Source organism: Rattus norvegicus, chromosome 3, assembly GCF_021556685.1.
Source record: "Rattus norvegicus strain SHRSP/BbbUtx chromosome 3, alternate assembly SHRSP_T2T, whole genome shotgun sequence".
NCBI lineage: Eukaryota > Metazoa > Chordata > Mammalia > Rodentia > Muridae > Rattus > Rattus norvegicus.
Window position 1 is genome coordinate 56,778,309 of NC_141536.1, and position 16,200 is coordinate 56,794,508.

The window sequence follows — 16,200 nt, forward strand, 5'->3', positions numbered from 1 at the left end:
ATTTATTTTATTTATTCTAATGAAGAGCATTACAACTGCTTTACCGCGCTGCAGCAAGCATCGATCACACCATTAATCACACCGTGTGAATAGCCACAAATCAAGTCCCAACAGCAAGCACTGAATCAGGAGCAATGAAGCATAAACTCCTTCACAATTTATGATCTCTCCAATTGCATCTTTTCAACCATTAAATTGCAAGATACCATAAATTTTTATCTTCTTCACTTCAGTCACATTATTGATTCTGCCGTGTGAAATACAGAAGTGCCGTAAATCTCCGCGATTGAATTAAATTTAAAGTCTCGACTTTAGAAAAGAAACCCCACACGCTGCCATGGCTGTTAATTTACGCTGAGGAACAAATGATAGAAACATTAAAATTTAAATGGACAACAGGGATTTCTAAAAGCCATAGTTACTGTCAACCCCAGTCCTTGTCAACCTTGAGGGATTTTTTTTTATTATTATTAATTCAAAATTTAAAATATGAGGGAAAAGAATTTAAATTTTTTTTAAAGCAGAAGATAAGTAGGCTGCTCACAGGATCGGGCAATAGAAAGATTCCTCAGAAGGACTGGCAGCCAATAGGAGATATTCAAAAGGCAAGACAATGACAGCATTGTCTTACCCCATGCTCATCCCATGATAAACCCAAAAGAATCCATGTGCCCCATGCTTCTGGCTTCAGTAATGAGCCCACTGAGGCCCTGGAAGTCTTTAGGTAAGTGTGTTAGGTCTCCATTGCCTCTGACTACTGACCCATTTGCCACCAGTATGCTGTCCCTCTAGCTGCCCCAGGATGCTCTCCTTGCAACAACCTTGCTGAACTCCCCAACCCCGCCCCCGAGTCTTTCTGACTCCTGGTTATGTTTGGTCAATGGGAGGCACTAGCAGAGTCGTAAAATTCATGGTGAAAGAGAGGTAGGAATACCCCAACCCCATCCTTTTCACCCCACCCACCCCACCCTGCTTCCATTCCATGGTTTGGCACCGGTTGTATCTTGCCTTGACTTGTGTGTGTGGAGTCAGAGGGAGGCCTCTTCCCTTGGCTCAAGCTCCTCTTACTCCAATTCCCCTCTGTTCCTCCAGGCCAGGGACTTACAAAGTCTTCTCCTGCCATTTCCCTCAGTCTCCATTTAACCTCAGTACCTTTAACCCTGTCCACGGGTCCAAGAAGGATCTTTCTTCAAAGTCTCATCATTTGTGATACAGCTTCCTCTTGGATCCTTGACAGTATACAAGGTGTCAAGGCACAGAAAAGATCTAACCACCCCAGAGAGCAGCAGACAGCAACCTAGGCTTGTAGTTGAAGGTGGCATCAATGTTTACAAGGCCTAAGGTAGCCCCTGACCATGTGAAGACTGAGAAAAGCATGCTGTGCCTTGGCAAACAGCTGCCCCTGGTCGTCATATATTGTACCCAAAGAAGAGAGAAACTGAATCAAGTAAACTACAGGCAATCTGAGACCTTTCACTAAAGAGAAGGGGAAGAGGATGCTGAACTAGGCTGGGTAGACTTGCCTTCAGGCACACATCGTTACAGCCCAGAAAGGCGTAATCCATTGCTAGTTTCGAGGTTCAGGCTGGCCAGGTTCGACGCATAGCAGTAGACCACTAGAAAAGTCTTCCAGGAATGGGAACAGCCCTGAGAGGCGTGAGTTATAGTCTGATGTTTGCAGCTTCATCCACTACATAGATTTTTTTTCCCCAAATTGCCCTTTGGAAAAGCGAGGCAGTTAAGGAGGTTACTGCTGGGATGGCAACAGTTCAAGATAATGTTATAACAGCTGCCTTGTGACCTCCTTCCTTCCCCAGCAGAGGACTCCTGGAATTGTATATATGAAATAACAGGACCATCCCTCCTGAACTCCTGGAATTGTATGTATGCTGCCTTAGAGACCAGGATATACCCGAGAGCTACCGTGCAACCAAGTAGGGCTTCAATTAACCCTGCAGGATCCATACAGGCTACACAAGATTCCTGAGATCAGACTTGAATTTGCTGAAGTCCAAGTTAAAGTACAAAGAGCAAACTCCGATATGGTGTCTTGGTGCACACCCTTAATCCCAGCACTCAGGAGGCAGAGGCAGGTGGAGCTCTGTGAGTTTGAGGCCAGCCTGGTCTACAGAGTGAGTCCAAGACAGCTAGGGCTATTTGGAGAGACCTTGTCTCAAAGAAAAGGAAAGGAAGGAAGGAAGGGAGGGAGGGAGGGAGGGAGGGAGGGAGGGAGGAAGGGAGGGAGGGAGGGAGGGAGAGAAGGGAGGAGGGAAGGAAGGAAGGAAGGGAGGGAGGGAGGGAGAGAAGGGAGGAGGGAAGGAAGGAAGGGAGGAAGGGAGGGAGGGAGGGAGGGAGGGATGGAGAGAGAGAAGAAGGGAGGAAGGAAGGAAGGAAGGAAGGAAGGAAGGAAGGAAGGAAGGGAGGGAGGGAGGGAGGGAGGAGGGAAGGAAGGAAGGAAGGAAGGAAGGAAGGGAGGGAGGGAGGGAGAGAGGGAGGGAGGAGGGAAGGAAGGAAGGAAGGAAGGAAGGAAGGGAGGGAGGGAGGGAGAGAGGGAGGGAGGAGGGAAGGAAGGAAGGAAGGAAGGAAGGGAGGGAGGGAGGGAGGGAGAGAGGAAGGGAGGGAGGGAGGGAGAGAGGAAGGGAGGAGGGAAGGAAAGAAGAAAAGAAAAGAAGGAAAGGAGGAAAGAAAAAAGGAAGACAGAAAAGAAAGAAGAGTCAGGGCATTTAAGCAAGTGGAGTAAGGAAGTTCATAACCTGAGGTAGACCTGGGCTACACAGGGAAACTCTGTCTAACAACCACCACCACCAAGTAAACTGGAACAGTGACGTGAGGCAAGCAAGAACGTGAGCCCAGACTGTGTGAACTCTCAAGGTGTTCCAGACTCAGAGAGAGTCCCACAAGACCTGCCTTCTTAGTCTATCGCTACATGGCCAAAAGTCTTTGGGAGTTTCTGGTATTCGGAGAAATAACCAAGGCTCAGAAAAGGGGAAAGCTTCTGTTCAGTAAAACAGTGCATTCACTGCCAGACAAGTGCCTTTCCCGGGGCAACCAACACTACCAGCTTATCTCCCTACTGCGTAAATGCATTTATGTGTGCATGCTTCCAGATACACTCTTTTCATATGCAAACAGATGCATGTGTGCTTGGATATGCATATAAACTAAATATGAACATATATATACATACATATGTATATGCACATGTATATATGCATACTATACCCAGTTTTTTCGTTTAGCCCCAAGCCACGAAGCCTGTTTTAGGCCAGCATGTAGAGGAGGTCTCTTACTGCTCATTTAGGTGGCGCATTACTTATGTAAGATGGACCAGGTGATTCATTCATTCATTTCACTGTTGATAGACATTCGGTTGTTTCCAATCTCCTGCCATTAAGAACCGTACCATGGTAACATCAGAAACATGCCAGTCCACAGTTGCTGTATGGTAGTTTTTAAATTGATCTGAGTATATCAGCTGAGTGTTCATGGCCTTGGGAGGGCTCATGGAGTGCTGCTCTCCTGCCCCACATGAGCCTTTGCTTTCTCTTCCTGGCCACCGTGAACACTGGAAAATCATCCTGGCCTCGGACTGTGACAAGGACGCAGGGTGAAGCTCTTAGCTTGGAGATGCTCGCTGCAGGGCACCCTTTCCAACCTTCTGTCCCCTTGGGCAGATGAATTTTGGGATCCTCTGTATCTCTAACTTCACTAGAGAGCAAATTCTATGAAAACACCTGCATAACCCAAAGAGTGAATGGGTAGCCAAAAAGAATGAATTTTTAAAAGTTAGTCAAAACAAAAGGAGAGATGTCATCCGCAAACAACTTTCACTAGGATCCTCAGCCCGTCCCTTGGTGCTCTCAAAGCCTGCTGTCCTTTCTTGTCTCTTAAATTGCTTTTGCCACTCTGCTCACTACGTCCATGGCCTCCAGTCCCCTCATTCTCCATTTCAAACCAGAAGAAATCAGATTAATTTTTTATGTGTTCCTCAAATCCATAAATCTAATTTTAAATTCCAAAACAGCTCTAACATCTTTGAAATGTTAATAACCCTATAAAAATATTCACATTAGCCCAAATTATATGATTAATGTGGCATCTTCCCCATGAACATTTTAAACGACTTTAAACACATGACTCGTGGCCGTTACCGTGAGCCACGAATTTCTGTCTTAGAAAATAAGAAGCTGGATGGTATTACCTGATAGATGCAATTTCTAAATACGCCAACCGCTCTCCCCAGCTCTGCACCATGTCCATTCATTCTGCAACCAACGGAGTGCCACCACCATCGGGAACATTAACGTACACAAAGTGTGAGCTGGCATCACACTGCTTGGGCACTTTTGCCTGAAGCTGGCAAGTGACTGGGTAAGGGGCTGGAACTGTAGCTGAGAGGCAAGGCATCTGCCTGTTGTATACAAAGATCTGGGTTCAAGTCTCACAACTGAAAACAAATTGGGACTTGTTGGGGTGAAACCCTGAAGGTCTAGACCTGCAAAGACAGGAAGCACAGCTCCATTTTACAAGGAACAAGAAATGAAGATACAGACTCTTAAGAACTGGAAAACTGTCCAAAACTGTGATGCCCTCCTCAGCAAAGCCTCACTTTCTCTTCTCAGTTCTCCCAGAACATGCTTGTGTTTCTGAGATGACAGTGTGTTCTTAGTTTCTCCCTATATACAGTACAAGATGGCTGCTTTGCAGGTCCTGAGTTTCCTCACCCTCCTTCAGGTTCTTATAAAGATTGACACCATCAATTCCAGGTCCATAGTTTGTGAGAGACACTTGGATTGGGACATAGTAGGCCTAGTATCTGTTTCAGTCCATCATTCCATAGATGTACTGCTACTCAACACTTTCTTCTGTGACTTTCCCACTACATAAACCAAGGACAGTGTAGGGGGTGTCACTGTGAGTTACAGGAACCATTCAGACAATCTTGAGCAGCAAAGAGAAGCCTCTGGACAATGATGGACATCTCTTGGCTTCTATTTAAGAAGTCTGGCTTCACTCCAGATTTATTCTGAATGGCTCGCCCTCTATCCTGAGCACACCATCCATAGAGAAAGGCCAGGCACAGAGTCCAGAGCCCAGAGCAGAGGAAAACACCAAAGCCCCTTGTTCATCCTCTCTTAAGAGTTCAAGATGGACTGTGGACCGGGGCCCCATAGGATAAAAGGAACCATGGTTTTGGAATTGACACTGCCTGAAATGGAGAGCCTCGAGAAGTATGAGGGCCACACAAGCACTCCTAACAGCCTCTCTGATAAGCAAGTAATACTATTTTACCATTTAAAGATGCTAGCGGGGCTGGGGATTTAGCTCAGTGGTAGAGCGCTTACCTAGGAAGCGCAAGGCCCTGGGTTCGGTCCCCAGCTCCGAAAAAAAGAACCAAAAAAAAAAAAAAAAAAAAAAGATGCTAGTGATATGCTAGTTAAGACCGTCTCCCAGCACAGATAGAGGGCAAGTAGACACTGGCCATCTTCTTTTATTTCTACCACGGTCTCTTCCAGTCTTTGGCACATAGCAGGCACCTGGAATGCAAAGACCTCCAGAGTAGATAAGGAGATAAAGTGTTCATGGGCAGACGGCTAAACACTACATTCACTCCTTTGATGTCCACCCATTCGGGAAGCGCTAGATTTGTGTGGCAATTGAACTACAAGGCTTGTACATCCTCACAGTGAAGCCACACCTCCTGTCACTGTAAGTAAGTAACAAACCCTAATGTAGCTCCTGGGAGTCCTCCTGAACCCCAGCCAGAGAGCCAAATCCACCCTCATTTTCCAAGGATCATCAGCCCCTTCACCATGACAGATACTGTGTTTCTCTTCCATCAGGTGTGTGCTAATTCTCGGAGGTGAGGTGGGGGAAGGGGAGTGAGTTTTCTACCTTTTAACTTTAAATGCAATTGAATTAGTCTTAGCAGGAACATCTGGCCTTGGCCACCGGAGGGTTTGTGGGTGGAGGTGGTATTGGTTCCCCCTCTCTGTCCCAAGGGCATGTCTTTTCTAAGGTCAACAGAATAATCAAAACCTAGCCACTAGGGAAGGAATTCTTTGGTATGCATTTATTTAATTCTCAATCTACTAAACTCTACGCCTTAGTCAATCAGTTGTAAAATAAAGAACGCACCGCCAGAAAAGGCGAGCCCTGTGGGCACCTGTATCGAGGAAGTTAGAAATAGATTGATGGAGCCTGAGTTGGGGGCCAATCGGGCTTCAGTGGAAAATGCCCGGGAGTGGAGAGTGCACTCCCTTGTTATTGCCACAAACAGAAACCTCCTTTTGAAATGGCGAGAACCCTAGTTAACCAGCTTTCCAGTCCAGGAAATGGTCCAGATTGACAGGCGCAGGCTGTCAGAATAGGACAGCGGGGAGGTAATGAAGGGACAGCACTTTAGAAGCCACAGGCCGAGGCTCGCAGAGGGTGAGTTCTGTTCAGAGACACCAACCACTGCCCTGTGACCACCCTGGGCCATCTCCTCCGTGACCCGCCCTTCTCTCCTCCACACATCACTGGGCCGACCCATCTATTGATCTCTAATGCCTGCCTTGCTTAATGTAATTGGGATGTCAAAGAGTAAAATGTGGTTAGCTGCCCGTTATTCTCCCTCTCATGAAACTCACCCTTGGACAGAGAGCTCGGGCTTTGATGAGAGCTGTCACAGGGCTTCCAAAGGACGCTTATTTCTACATATTCACAGGGACCATTTGAAGCATTGGGGACACCAAGCAGAGCAGGATTTAAATGAGAAATACAAGGACCACCAGGGTACTTGGATATCCATGTGACCAGTGGCTATATGCGAGGCGGCTTTTTTTCCAGCCCACATAAGCTTTCTACCCAGAGGGTCTACAGATCCATCCTTGTTTACAGCCGGCACCTGTCCCATAATACCTTTGTTAAGAAGAATTAATTTTCTTCCCAAGGTCAGGCTGGGGACACCACACTTCCCTGAACAGCCAGAGACAAGTTCAGCGCCTGATATACCTCAGTGCTAAAGTATAGTGGCTCATTTATGAGTTCATAGGTTCCCAGGGGGAAATACATGCACAATAAAATGTAAGACACAGAAACAGGAAATGTCAGACCTACGTGTTCTAGACTCTGTGTCTGTGAGACGGGAAAAGAGACACCTTCACTTGGCTGGTTTTGTCTTACCTGTAAGCCATTAAAGAACATGGTGGAGTTCTGGAAGCCTGGGGCTAAGCAAAGGAATCTGAGGGAGAGAGGGAAAATGAAGAGAGATGACAGGCGTTTGGAAGAGTAGCCCCTGACCCTCCCTCAGCCACCAGATTTCCTAACCACTTCCCAGTACAGCTTGCTGGCAACATAGCACAGGTAGGAGAGCTATGACTTGTCAGAGACCCAGAGTGGGGGTCCAGAAGCACAGCTGCCCCTACTCACCCCTAGCTAGCAACCCACTGGGAGGTCTATAAGTCAGGGAGCTTTAGGTTCAAGAACAACGAGGCCCAGAACACTGTGGAAGATTTACCACTGAAATGGGTAGGGACCTAATCCACGCCTGTCCCACCTCAGTTTAGCCACAGACTTTGTATACATGCTCAGTGCCATATATTAGTAGGCCATCCATGAAAATAATCATAATTTATCTTTCTTTGCTTCTTGGGAAGAATAGTTTAAGCATGGGATAGTTTTTTTTTTTCAGTTTAGATGGAACTGTTCCTGTGATTGACCAAACACAGTAGTTACACGGTTACTCCATGGTAGGTTACATGGTAGGAGTCCAAATGGCTCCTCCAGTCACCTCTTGAAGCATAGTATTGAGTGCCTTAATGCGAAAGAGAGTAAACAGAGGAATAGAAAATCCCACCATCAAGCAGCCAATGTTTGCAGAATGGAAGCGACCTTCAAAAGACTGAATGGAGTATAGAGAGATTCGAGGGCCTAGTGCGAAGGACTCCATGTTAAGAGCTTGTAGACCCCGAGTTTTCATTATCTTCTAAGGCGGCACCTTACCTGATCCAGGAAGGCCCTCGAGGATGCAAAATAGATTCCTTACCGCTCAGGAGGAGAGTCTAGGGGAGTAGTCTGGGCTGTCAGGAGACAATCCGGTAATGAGTACCAAGTCTTCAATAAAGACACACAGAATAAAAGGGCCGTGTTAAAATTACCGCAGCCTGGCATAATAGCTGCCCGCGAAGATACTGCAGAAATGGTAATGAGTGCTACAATAGCCTGAACTTAGAGTGTTTTTATTTAAAAGATTCTAATTAACCAGAAAACGAGCATTAATCTTGGCAACTTGGAAAATAACAACATGCCATCCTATTGCTACCAGCCAAAAGGTTAGAAAGGGAACAAGAAAATCTCATCTAGGGGAAATCAGTCCTCTGAGAAACTGTCAATTCGAGGTGCCAGCTACAATGCGTGTTGAGGCTCAGGCTTGCTTCTCGATGGTCACTTTACCATCCTCAGGCTCTTGGGAAAACGCGGTTCTCGTCAGAGCTATCTGCTTTCCCAAGTTCGGCATGTCAGTGAGTTCTTAGTTATCCAGAATTTAGACAATAGCAGGATGAGTGTGGGTGGGCGTGGGGTGCCGTTTTTTACTCCTAGTATCTTAACACTTAGGAGATCCCGCAAGCTCACTCAGCAGCTGCAGGCTGCCCCTACTACAGCTTCTAAGAGGTGGCCAAGCTAGATGCCGAAAGGCCACCTGAATACCACGTTTTTAAGAACCTGGCAAAGGACACGATAACTCGCCGAGGTCACTGCTGCCTCCTTAATGAAATGAAGAGGCTTTTGGTGGAGGCTAATCTCAATAAGTACATTAGAAGCAAAAACAACATATGCTCAAAGTGTGTTTAATGTGGCTAACCCACTGAGCCTTACAACCCAGCTCACTGAAAAATGGTACCAACTAGAGACTGGCTAGGAGCTGCTGCAAACTGTCACCACCCTGAGTCATGCAGTACGCCCTGTCATTAGCCCAAGAAAGCATCAAAAGCCAAACTTTGAAGCCAGGTGTGGTGGCACATGCTTATAATCCCAGCATCGGGGAGGCTAAGGAAAGAAGATCATTGACTTGAGGCCAGCCTGGCCTCCACAGTCAGAACGTCTCAAAAACAAACAAAAAACCTCCAGAACGCCATTGCTACAGAAGTTTATCACTTTTGTGCCAGTGTAAATTTGGAAATTCCTAAATGAACCATGTTGAGTCAGGGACTGTCTGTAACTGATATTTATCTACCACAGAGGATGCCCATTTTTTCAGTGAAATAGGAACAAAGTGTCAAATACAAGAAGTGGAAACAAACTTCAAGATATAAATTGTTAGCCTTCAAGAACTGGAAAGCAAACTTCTAAAAAAAAAAAAAAAACAACAACAACAACAAGCAAACAAATATCCCAAACAAATCAAAACCTGAAAACCAACCAACCATGACAAAACCTCCACCATGTTCCCACAGCATGTTCTCTGTATTCAAAATGAAGATGCTTAAAATTTGAACACTCATCACTCATAGTCACAGGATACCTAGGCTTAGAATCATGAAGGCTGAACCCATACACACACACACACACACACACACACACACACACACACACACACACCCTTTGCCTTCCAGCTCATACCTTCTCTTCAACCTTTTCCTTAGGCAATGTACTGTGATGTCTGCACACTCTTCAAACTGGAGACCCCTGCTGGGTCATGAAGAATGGGGAGATGAGTGAACAGATATCTATTCACCCCAGGGAGGGCAAAGGCAGTTCTAGACAAGTTTCTTAACTGTCTTAGTTACAGGAACATGGCTGACTAAAGGCAGTTACACCTTTAAAACCTCACCCCAACCTGGGCATCTCTTCATGGAAACTTTATTACTGGTACTGCAGGCAGTGCCACAGAAGAGCTTCCCCCACCCCACGGCTTCCATAGCCTGGGTGAGGGGCCTGCAAGTCTGGCAACCCTCTTGTCAGGTTTTGGGGGCCTATCTTCCCTCCATCACAGTGGGTCTCGTTCTTCCTAATGCTGCGACCTTTCAACCCAGTTCCTCATATTGTGCTGACCCCAACCATAAAATTATTCCACTGCTACTTCATAACTATACTTTTGCTACTGTTACTGTATATATACAGTGTAAATATCTGATAGGTAGGATATCGGATAGGTGACGCCCAAAGGGCTTGCAGCCCACAGGCTGAGAACCAATGCCCTATAAGCTAATATTTCGATCTGAAACAAACAGCTACACATCTGTGAAGGAATCTATCTTACGAAGCCCTCATGAAGAAGCATACCCTAAAAACATCTGTTGACTCTGCCCTGATGCCATTCCCACCCCGTGTCTGCCTTCATTCATTCAGGAATTTCTCTGGTATACTAAAATGCCAACAATACTGAAAGATCTCTCCACTGCCTGATTCTACACATCTCCAGTTTCGTCTTCCTAAATGCTAGTGTTAGTTTCATACTTAAAATTTCCCCTTGACCACCAAGTCATCCTTCCTACCAAACCCTCTATGAGCTTGCCTTGGCTTCTCCTCTAGCTTCTTGCTCAGATTGCCTATTTAAGGTGCACTGAACATCCCAATAATATACTCGTGACACCAGGTTCTCATCATAGCTTTAGTAAGGGACCATTCCTGACCTGAGCAAAGAGGACCTCTACTGAGATTCCTGTGGTTTCATGAGGGGCTCCTGCTATGCTATTTCTCTGGCCACCATCCTCCACCAGGCAGGTAGCCCATGAGATGAAGGCCCCATGCTACCCAGGAGGTGCAAACCCACATCTAGACCACACACCGTCTAGATGAAACCCCAGACATCTAGTACCCAGGGTTGAAGACTGAGACAGGCTGACTCCATCACAGGTTCAAATTGGCAGTTCAGGAGACAAGGCCTAAATCTCTGTTTTAAAGAACGAAGCAAGTCCGGGCAAGTCTAGGCAAGTCAGTTACTGAAAAGAGGCCAGGCCTCAGGCGGCCAGTCAGAAGCTGTTCAGTCACCTGACCAGAGTCAAGGGCAATGAGTCTGCAACAGTTTCTAGACTTCCCCAGCAACAGTTTCCAGTCCTCCACTCCCCAGCAATGGTTCTGAAATGTCCCTAGAGATAGTTAACAGATTAAGAAAACAGTCACCTAGCCCTGACTTGGAATTCCCCTGATGTACTTTAAACCGGGCCTTCAAGCTCACTTGGGTGCCTCTATCCCTGTAGATGGTAGACCCCAACATGTTAGACTTCTGCAGATCTTGCTTTTACATACTGTTTGAGTCTGGGCTATCATTCTTCTGTGAATCGTGGACCCTTATAAGACCTCCTTATCCCAATATCCTAATATTGCTTCCAGAAAGAGCAGAAACACTGGAAAGTGGCTGGGCAGGCTGGCCGAGGGAGCTACCCTGAGCATCAGTGACAAGCATCCCATGAATGTGATGGGCAAGCTACGTGGCTCAGGGCATCTGAGTTTGCAAGTCACAGAGAAGACAGACAAGGGTGACTCGGGAGCAGCTAGCAAGATCTTATAGTGCGAATGGGAAAAGCGAAACGGCTGTCTTTGGAATAACCCAGAACTCACCTTCCAGGAGAGGATTGTTCCCTTGCTGTCCTGCTAAATAGCTCAATGATGTTGAAAAAGAGAGAACTGGTTTTGAGGGTTCAGTTATGTCTTGCTTATAATACATATATCCCCTGTCCAGATGAGTAAGAGTGGAGTCAGCCTTGGGATTTGCTTTTTCTCCTCAACTTGGGCGGTGGTCTCCAGGCAGTACTGCAAGGGCAGGAGCAGTTTTTGGCAGAGGGACTTAAACCTTCCGGCTGCCTCCAGGGAAGGCCCAAGCTCTGTACCCTGCTACTAAACAGGCTGTTAGGAAGCCTGTCAGTATACGGTTGGCATGTGTGTGGGGCTTTGTGGGGAGGTCTTAGAAACTCAGCAACATTCTCTACTAAGCAGAGTGTGGCGGCTACATCAAGGAACATTCCTGCAGAACACCGGAGAAACACCAAAACTGGTGGGGTAGGATACCAGTTTCTGTTGTTTAAGTTGAATGGAGGGATTCCTCTTTCCTGCCCCCCACTTCACTTGCAGCCGATATGGTATTTTGTAAAGACAGGTGGACCATTGTTTATGAATCTCTCTACCCACAAATCGCACCCCTGGCATACTGTGTTTCGGCAAAGAACACTTGAAGTACTCGCGTCATGAGATAAATTATATGACCCAGTTAATCATTTAACCCCCAGAAGACTTCAAGAGAATTTCTGTTGTTTGTCTTGCATCTTGCAGATCCAAGGAGAATGTGCCCTCTCTACCGGAGGTGACACCCGCCAAATGCTCCCACATCTTGTCTCACAGATTTCTTCTTCTATTCTTTCCCCCCTCCCTCTCTTTTTTAAATGTGTTGTTGTTAGTATTATTATTATGGGTTCAACAAGAACTTAAGAGCTTATTCTTTTCTCCTTCCTTTTGAGGACATCCAAGAAAGAAAAGGTCAGTTGGAGTGACACACTGCTACTCTCTGAGACAGGGCAGAAGTTCAGCTGCCCAGGGTGGTGGGGGTTGGGGGGGCGCTGACAGATTCAAAGTAGGGCCTGAGCACAGGAGCTCGCCCACACATTCGCTCACCTCTCGCTCGTCGCTCTCTCCCCAGGCTTCCTGGAAGGGCAAGCCAGTGTCAGTTAAAACAACAGCTCTGAGCCTCTGCAGAACAATAGATTTTGATTAGAAAAACGCTAATGCTATACCTATTAGTTAATTGTAGACTCTTAACAATTTCTGTCAAATGTGGGATTCTCTCTCTCTCTCCCTCTCTCTCTCTCTCTCTCTCTCTCTCTCTCTCTCTCTCTTTAATTTCTGAAGAGTAATCATGGGCTTCTGAAATTCTGTGTGAGCCCTTTTGGGTTCAGGCTTTTGTTTGAAAAAAATGTGGGGGAAGGGTAGGGGTGGTGGTGGGGGGGAACGGTAAGAGGACAGGATGGAGTATTTCTCCTTTCAAGGGTGCTTGAGACAACAAATGTTGCGCTTACAGTTTGAATCACAAAGACCGGAAGATAAACCGCCTAGAAAGCTCTGATCAAGATGTTTACATCTTTAATTCAAGCAGCAGACTAAAGAGAGCAAAACTACAGAGCGTAGGTAGAAGCTCTGATTTTTATTTTTACACAAGGCGCCTCAATTATTGTCTCAGAATTAGCACTTATTTACTGTCTACTCTGCTGTAATCGAGATAGAATAAGAAAACCATCCAAGAAGAAAAATTACAACCATGATAGAAAAATCATTGTTTTCTAGGTAAGAGAGGGAGTTTGGGTCATTCAGCTCCATAAAAACAAAAGAGTAAAATTAAATATCAAATAAAAGGCTAGCATAAGGCAGGAACATTGATCTGTCACTGGCCAGAGCTCTGTAAAGTGGGACATGATAGTCCTGAGCTGTCCGTGTTTGAAGGACAGTCCTGTGCTTCCTTAAGCGATTTAAAGAGTCCAAGTTGCCTAGAAATATTTGACAATTCGTTGAGACAGGCCAGCCAGAATTTTTTATTGTTGTTGGTACTGCCTGGATAGTTGAAGTACATAGTCCGACCGTAGGAAAGAAAAGTTCTGACATTCTGAGACTGCGTCGGTGACAGAGGGGGGGTGGGGGGGGAGTAAACGCAACGCCCTGTCAGGTTGTCTACTTGAGGCCCAAATTTGGCACATGACTGGTCCCAGCGGGCCACAGGATAGGACGGAGCGCTGGTCCTTTGTGAAGAACTCCCAGTTATAGTTCCGTAAACACCGCATGCGCAATGGTGCTTGGGGAAATCCTCAACAGGAAGAAGAAAATACCTTCTCCTCCTTCCGCTGAACCTTGGTGCTTTTAGTACTACTATCTTCGTCCAATGCCAGGGTCCAGCAAGGAATCGAGACCCGACCCCTCCCCCCCGCCCCCTATTGCCACCCAGATGTGGTTCACAACGCTTCTGCACACATCCCCTTGGGCTTCTCAAAAACATTTGTTAGGGATAGCTATTTGGAACAACCATAAAGTCCTATGTACCTGACTCTGCCCCTCAATGCTGAGATTATGGACACATGCAGCTATGCCCGGCCTTTTATGCAGATAAGGGTTTTAAAACTCAGGTCCTTGTGCTTGCTGAACAAGCGAACGCTCTTCCTGCTCATGTCTTCCTACCCACACCTTCAAAGTTTCAATTATTAAGTCCAAGAGCATAAATGAATACAATTGACCAACTGACAGACACACACACACACACACACACACACACACACACACACACACACACACACACACACACACACACTAGGTATACAAGAGAATCACAAAGGTAAAAACCAAGCACCCAAAAGCCTGATGTGACTTAGAATCTTATAATACTCTCTTCATAGGGCAGAGGGAAGCCAAGGACACAGGCAATTTTAAAGGAAGATTAATGATTTCTGTTAGAGATAAATGGGCTGAAAAAAAGAGATCCTAGCCAGAGAAAAGGTATATCTCTGCTACAGATGTGGTGTGACTCCATTTTTCCTGGAGAATGAAGGGAGATCGGAACCATTACTTTCTGTCTGGGGGAAACTCCTGTAAGGAGCTGAGGAAACTTCAGAGAAAACCTTCTTTTGTGCCTAAGGACTCACAGTTTCAAAACTAAAGCCGTGTGTTCAAGGCTATCATCTTCTTAGCCCCAACTATGTACGCAAAATAAACACTATTCAAAGGAGTTGTACAATACCTGAATCTTAGGCACAGAGCTTTCTTCTGTTATGCAATCTATTAACTCCGTTTCAACAAATCCAAACTATTAATACACAAGGGGAGGGTTCGTACTTGTATTCACTTGGAGAAGTTGCTCTTTCTCCTCCTGTACCAGATCCCGGCTGCTGCACGGCCAATCGCTGTGGAACGTGGAGCACCGTGATGTCTAAAATTAAAAGCCCGAGTGATCCAAGTGCTGACAGCAAATCTTGCACACTGCTCCAACTGGCACTCCCCACATTCTTCCCACATTCCCACAGTCGAGCATGCGTATGCCTGTTCTTCATGTCACCGAAGGCAAAATCCTCTTTCTATCAATTCTGAGAAAGTCTTACCCTACTTTCTCTTAAATTTTTACCTGGTATCCTCACAGGTCATTAAGCTCCAACTAAGGACTTCAAGGTCCTTCCAAATTCTGCCCTCCCCCAGTTCCCAAGATAGTGCGATATATTTTAGGCTTCATGATAGCAGCATGCCGCTTCTGGATACGCAAACCGGTCCCAGTTGTTCACTGGTGCGTAATGGATTAGACAAACTCGGTGGTTTAAAAATGACAGTAATAATTTATCAGTACTTCAGCACCTTCCACTTACGCAGGGGACACGCATCTCTGTTTCAGACATAAGCCAAGGCAGCTTGTCAGGGCCTAAGGGAGTCGGTGGGCCCAGTTCCCAGATGACCCATTTGCAGGTTGGGGCTGGCTGTTTGCTTAGATGTTTAGCCTGGGTTACGGGCCAAGGAAAATATCCTCCCAAGAAGGCCTCTGTGTGCCCTGCCTTCCTTATTAGATAGTAAGTGGAGCCATCTTGCCCAAACCAGTAAGGTAAAATGTGTATGTTCAAAGCCAACACAACAGAAACAGGTATACTCAGAGGGTCCTTGCCTGTTAGAAAGGTGTATTTGTTGTGGAATTGCTTCACATATGCCTTAGGACAGAGTTGATGCACTGCTGGCTTTCCGTAAAGGGACGAAATGGCTCTGCCATTCTCTGTCACATTAAAGATGAATTTGCAAGCTTGAATGGTTAAGTTCAGGCAAGCTCAAATTGACATCTTTTTTCAAGTGGGGTCCAAAAGTCTCCCACTTCCTGCCCCAGGGCATCTTTATCTGGACACAAGAAGCCTGTAGGATCTTCTGTGACCGCTTGCAGCCATTGAAAGGGATTAAGAGAGTGAATGACCCTAAGTAACTTACAACCAATGGGGGCAGAAACTGACAGAGGTGAGACAAAGGAACTCTACTACCTTACCCAGAAGGCCCTGGGAGATCAAATGCCCATCTCTGCACAGCTGGCCATCTCACTAGCACATGTGCTTTGGGGTTTTCCCTCCTCCCACGGTTTTACTCTCTCTTGTCTCTTACTCCTATTCCCCAAGGCCACTTCTCCAATTAACCAGCGTACCAGCTTCTATCTCAGACTCTGCTTTCCGGAGACCCCTGGATAGCACGTTGCCTCCAGAACAGATGGATCACTGAATTTAT

The 16,200-nt window shown here is 46.2% G+C and overlaps 1 non-coding gene across 15 annotated transcripts; it reads right to left on the reverse strand.

Moving 5' to 3' along the window:
• Nucleotides 1–296: 296 nt before the first annotated feature.
• On the reverse strand, nucleotides 297–15,108 carry LOC120101566 (uncharacterized). Of its 15 annotated transcripts, none has more exons than XR_015683572.1 (7): nucleotides 14,791–14,867; nucleotides 12,592–12,666; nucleotides 11,545–11,736; nucleotides 7,987–8,063; nucleotides 7,168–7,225; nucleotides 4,202–4,495; nucleotides 297–354 (listed from the first exon to the last, which is right to left on the reverse strand). It is a non-coding gene; the product is annotated as an uncharacterized LOC120101566 (transcript). The 15 variants fall into 15 exon arrangements; XR_015683569.1 differs by having other exon boundaries at nucleotides 14,696–14,867; XR_015683562.1 differs by having other exon boundaries at nucleotides 297–3,734; nucleotides 14,696–14,867.
• Nucleotides 15,109–16,200: the final 1,092 nt, after the last annotated feature.